This window comes from Magnolia sinica, chromosome 19, assembly GCF_029962835.1.
Source record: "Magnolia sinica isolate HGM2019 chromosome 19, MsV1, whole genome shotgun sequence".
Classification (NCBI taxonomy): domain Eukaryota; kingdom Viridiplantae; phylum Streptophyta; class Magnoliopsida; order Magnoliales; family Magnoliaceae; genus Magnolia; species Magnolia sinica.
The window spans coordinates 6,070,610-6,077,303 of NC_080591.1; positions in this window are offsets into that span (position 1 = coordinate 6,070,610).

Here is a 6,694-nt window from a genome sequence, read left to right on the forward strand (position 1 = left end):
TGCCTGAGAAGCAAGGTCTAGGGCTGTCAATGGGCCGGGTTAGGGCCGGGTCGAGCCCTGTACAAACCCGGCCTGTAATTCTGAACATAAGCCATGCTCGTGATAAGCTGAAATAGTCTAGACCGAGTCTGGCCCGGGATATTTACGGAAAGCTCAACCCAAGTCTGCTCGAGCCCGAGCCCTGAAAATCTCCATGAATAAATGATATTTCGGCGTGCCTCACGTGTAAGAGAGGAAAAGAATGAAAGAAAAGGAAGAAATAGGTTTATAAAAGACCTATTGGGTCTAGCCGGGTTTTTTGGGGAGCTAAGCCCTAGGTAGGTTCCAATAAGTTCATTAAATCAGTCTTGTCCATGAGCTCACCTATGTTTATGGGATCTAAATCCATACCTATATAATCATTAAGTGGGCCGCACATATATAATCATAATGTCATCCAAAAACCTGGAACTACACGTGACAGGCCATGTTATTGTCCATGTGATATTTGTACTTTTCGGGTGGGTAGAGCCTCCCTAGCATGATAGATGTCATGCACTTCGAGGGTGGCCCCAAACACGATCTTTGTACTACAATTTAATTACATACGGCATGTTAAGGCCCACGAGGCATGTAAAGAGAAGTTCATCGTGTCTGACCAAATATGTGCAGGGGCTTACCATAATGTATCTATTTATCCACACCATTCGTAACTTTTCTTAATAATATTAAGGTATAGTCTCAAAAATGAGATAGATCCACCACTTCAATGGACCACACCAAATAGCAAGCTTAAATGCAAGATCATCTCTGATAGGGTCTACTAGAGTGTTGAATCTGCTTTATTTTTTCACCCATGCCTTATATAATTTGAGGAAATGAATGAACAACATGAATAAATGGATGCATCATTGTGAGCCCTTATAGATTTGGCCAGACGTTTAAATGTCCGGTCAATAGCAATCCACTTCCAATGTAAAGGAGACAAGGATTGCATATGACATAGATTTGTGTGAGGCCCACTGCAATGTATCTATTCATCCACAGCGTCCATCCCTTTTCTCATATCATGTCAAGGTATGGGCTAAAAATGAGGCAAAACCAATGTTAGGGTTAACCACACCAAAGATGACTCTTGCATAAATGATTTGTAAATTTACGCATGTATTATGTATCAGTGTTATTTATCCGGTTTGCCTGGATCATTTTAAGAGATTATTTTAAGGCATGAGCTCAAAAATAAGGTAGATTTAGTTCTCATGTGAACTATATGATAGAAAATACTAGTAATTGGTTATTAATGGGCAACAAAAGTTTTGGATGAAGGTGATATTTGAGTTTTTTCTTCTCTTCCATTTATGTTACATAACTTTATCAACAAGTTGGATGACAATTAATTATTACCCGAATCTCGAGCCGCTGAATATCTACCATCGATGCTGACTGCAATCCGTCGCCTATGTTTGATCTTCTGTCCGTCTTGTTTGGGTAAGGTAAGAGAACAGTTGTACAGAAATGCGAGAGTATGATCATCCATGCACATTGCAAAGAGTAGATGTACATTTGAGAGACTTTTAGGTTAATCAAAGCCTTCCAACCTAGGCCATTCCTATAATTATCAATGAATTTGTATCGTTGGATGTAGTGTGTGTGACCATTCATTTTATGAGAGAAACGATTAACAGCGTGGATAAAACACTTACATCACTGTGGGCCCCACAGAGCCCTGCCCGGGGTAGGAGGCAATCCGCGTCCCGTACAAAAAAGCATACGAAGTCCTTATCTACCATCGGATTGAAATCCAACGGTGTGAATCGTAACAGCTAAAGAGGGCCACTTTAGCCTTTAAAGTTACGGATGCGAGCAGCCCCAATCCTGCCTCACCAGACTTCTACGCATGTAACGGCGCTAGGCAGTCCGTGGGATGAAAACCATTGTGGGGCCACCATGATGCGTGTGTGAAATCCACTCCGTCCATCATTTGTGCCAGATCAACATATCACTTTTTACTATAAATTAGGACGATTGGAAGCTGAAGTGGGCCACACCACAGGGAGAAGCGAGGGTGGGGCGCCTACTGTTAAATTGTACGGTGGGACTTATCTACTGGACGAGTTGATGGCAGATAAACGTAAAGGTGGGCACCATGAAGGATTCAACGGTCGGCATTTCCAAACCCACTGTTCCGTGTTGTGGCCCACTAAAGCTTCGGATCTGGTTTATATCTTCTAATGTGGTGTTAAAATGAGTATTAAAAGATTTATGGACGGACGGTGTGGATGTTGCATCGGCATCACACCGGGCCCACAGAGCACTTAGTTTGTGTTTACTTAAAGTTACCTTTTGTTTAAAAAAAAATCCACTCGAACGGAATCCCCTGCAACAGTTATATTGATGTTAGACATTAACGGTTCAAAACAAATCTAAAATGAATAACAGTCCATTTAATCCAGTGTCAAAGATGAAAGGTTATGATTATCTTCAATTAAATATGATCATTGAACAATCAAGCTATCATTTTATCATAATGGTGTTTGGTTCAAGCTAGAACATGAGTGTTCTATGTATGCGAGCATACCAGAGTTGAATGCAATTTGAATTAAACCGAACACCTATGATCCAAGGTGCCAAAATGGATCAAGAGATTAAAGTCTATGGTTTAGTCACCTATCCAACTATAAAACATTAGAAGATTAGGTGATCTATGAAGATGATAGTTCATACTTTTGATGAGTTCTTTTGACCTTTTTAGATGAAAGGATTTTTAATTAAATGTGTAATAGCAGGCATAATTTAAAAATAACAATATTAAAGTTGAAAATACTTTATTAATACTAACAATAAATGCTTATGATCAACTTTGATAAAACATGACTACCTATTCGTAACTTGGTAAAAAACTGAGCTTTATGGCAAGACAAATATGGTGTTGAGCAATTGTATTTTAATCGCTTGATGGAGACCAAGTTTTGTGGTGAGATAGTTGTTTGGTGTGGGATAATTGCCTGTTCATTGCTCAATAGAAAATTGGGCTTCATATCGAAATGACCAATGGAATGTAGATCTTTAATAATATGTTTGAAAATCTAGTCAAGAGACCAGACACATAACAAGAAACCTAGTGGGGTGAGTCTGTTTAAAAGTATAACAAGGGCTAAGCTCGTGGCGAGATGGTTATTATTCAACTGTATACTTGTCGCTTGGGTTGAAAATTTTAAGTTTTGTAGTAAGACAATCAACAAAATCACCAAACACACGGTAGAAAAGTATAATAACCTTTCGTTCAAGATTGAGCAATCCTCCTAGTGATCCAGCAGTGTTTCCATGGATGTAAAGTGGAGGAATAAATAATCTAATTGGTCCATGCTTTCTGTAGCATTGCCCTAGTTAGAATAGAGAAATTAAACCAAATTTAAACCAAGAGTGTCCATGAAAGACAAAGGATAAGCACCATCACACTGTAGAGTAGCGTGGTGTTAAGTTAGTGTGGGCTTTTCACTTTTTGCTTTATTTATAAGCATACAGAATAATTCTAGAATATGATCTTAGGTATTAGTTACCTCCTCAATTTTTGTTTCAATATATTACCTAATGAGAAAACATGGCCAATTATACTTTCTTATTAGGATTACACTCTATGACATTCGTATAATCAACTAGTCATCAAACAAGCGTAACTAATTATATTGAGCCCATCATGATCTTCCTTATGATGGTGCTGTCACAAGTCGGCTCTTTAGCAATCTGATGTGGCAATATTATTAAAGAAGATGTAAACAAATTATTTGTTACATAAAATATATAAAGTATGGCCCACCATGCAAACAATTACATTGACTAATATATAAGTCCAGTGTACAAAAATTTCAGTACATGTATACTGTGCTTATTGCTCTGAAAGAGTACAAAACTTTCCACTGAATTGTCACAGGTAAATGGGTTTGTTACTTTGCATTTTAATTATTATTATTTTTTGGTACACATGCATACACACCCCCACGGCCTCGTGCTAGTGGAATTTCACCACATATGGATACTCGGACCCTTGACCGAGTGTTGAAACTCCAGAGAGCCCACCACCCAAGCAAGAGTAAGGACCGGAGCATTTTAACTATTTTGAGTTGACATATTTACACCTTTTGGATCCTTAGTCCTGCTCTGCTGGTAGACTCTTAGGAGTTTACTGTTTAGTAGTGGCCAATAAATGTATAGTTAGAGTAAAAGCAATCAACGGCGTTTTGAATTCAACTTAATATATCTGTCAATCAATGGTTACGGTCATGTATCAAGTCTCATTTGTCTTGATTCAGAGGGTTCAGACGGTGTGGATTGTGGCATCGCACTTGAGAAGCTGCCGGTGGGCACAAAGATATTCCTGTGCTGGGGCTGCATGGGGCCCACATAGATGTCCATCACAAAGGTACTCCATTCATCTGTTTTGAAAGACCACAATATAACAGGACTCTAAAAATTAGGCAGATCCAAAACTCAGGTGAGCCGCGCCCTTTAATGGAAATCCACCATTGAAACCTTTCTGAAGCTGACCATAATGTTTATATAACATCCAAACCGTTGAATGGGTTATTATCACTCAGAAAAACTGCAGGCACAAATATCATTCTGATACAAAACTTCTGTCGCCCCAAGAGCTGAATTTCCACTTTTTCCTGTGGTATGGTCCACATGAGTTTTGGATCTGCCTAATTTTTAGACTCTTGTCCTATGTATATGTACCGTGGTCCTGAAAAGCAGATGGATAGAGTGGATTGTTACAGACATCTCAGTGGGGCCCAGTAAATCACTTGGAACAGTGGCCTGACTCCTTTACTTTAACGCTTTTTTTTTGTTGACTTGTCAGTACAACCTACTGTCAGTTCACACCTCACTGTCAGCCGCCCCCACTAGGGATCGATGCCAAGACCTCCGAGACAAGGTATCTTTCACTATAGTTTAACACTAATGTTAATTTACCTATCCAGTCCATTCAAAAGTTTTTGGAGGGAACAACAGTGATCAAGCGAATTCCTGACCATTGAATTGATGGCCATCAAACGGATGGTTAAAAGTAAAATAGTGAGGGGTCCAAATTTCCAAGGGCAAGATCAGAGTTACTGTCATATGGACACTGTAATTTTTGGGTTATCTTCTATTCGGATGGTCTGGATAGCCGTACAACTATGCCATGTATTGGGTGGAAGGGTCCTAACCATCTTTAAAACAATGGTAAACTATCACAGGAGTGGTGATCCTTGATAGCCGTACGGGGCATTTGGTTCGATGGCACGGTAACACGGATGTGGATCGCGTCCTACCCCTGCCAGGATGTGATGCATGTGCTTTATCCGCGCCGTCCATCCATTTTTTAAAATAAGTTTAGGGCATTTTAGAAAAATTGAGGTAGATCCAAGGATCAAGTGGGCCACATAGTTTGGATTGAAGCACACTATTAGAAATTTCATGGGAGCCGCAGAAGTTTTGATCAAGCTGAAATTTGTGTTTGACCCTTGTAAAGTCACAGCTGATAGTTGTGTTTGACCTTCATCCAGGTTCATGTGACCTTATGAACAGATTGGATGGCAGATAAATATCAAAGTGGACTCTAGGAAGGTTTTAACTGTGGCCGTTGTTATCGCGGCTGCTTCCTTTTGTGTGTTCCACTTTAGCCTTAGATTTTTTTATTTTTTTTCTCATGCCCTAAAATGATCTAGAAAAATTGATGGACGGCGTGGATGAAATACACACACCACGGTGGGGCCCACATCTTGGCAGGGGCAGGATGCACTCCGTGCACCCATGAAGACCTTCCGTACACATGCGCAGAGGACACTGCTTCGCATGCCTCAATCCGAACCGTTTAAACAGTCATCATCATCAGAGATGGGACAAATATCAGAAAACAGATGATTCCTTCGATTTTACCAAAAAACAAAGACGAAAAGAAAAATAAATAAACAAATCCAGATAACAGATGAGCTCAACGGTTCGATTTGCAGATGGGGGCTATTGCAATAGGGCACCAGCCGCACCACCCAGAAGTCGCACTGCACCCAGTGGATGGGTAAACGGATTTACTGAACGGTATAAAGTGGGGCCTGCCACCTTACACGGTTGGGGAGCGGATTGGGCACACGACCCCATCATGGCCTAGCTAGAGACGGACGGTCCTGTGAGGGTCCCTGTGGAGCCCACCGTGATATATGTGTTTTATCCAAGCTATCCATCCATTTTGAAATATCATTTTAGGGCATGAGCCCCCAAAAGGAGGGAGATGGAAGGCTCTATTGGACCACACCACAGGAAGCAGTGGTGACAATGATTCCCACCGTTAAAACTTTCCTAGGGCCCACTGATATATTTATTTTGCCATCCAACCTGTTCATAAGATCACACAGACCTGGAATGAAGGGAAAATATAAATATCAGATCCAAAACTTCTATGGCCCTAAGAGGTTTTAAGCTTGCAGGCATTCAATCCTCACTGTTTCCTGTGGTACGGTCCAGCTGAGCATACGATCTGCCTTATTTTTGGGTTCATCACATGGACGGTGTGGATAAAACACATACATCAGTGGGCCCCACAGCCCCAAACAGGACCGTCCGCCTCTAGCTAGGTCCTGGTGGGGGTAAGTACCCCATCCGCGGTCACACGGTTGCTTGTTTATCTTGCGCTGATGCAAGGCACTAAAGCTCTTTTTAGCAAAATAAATTGGGGCCA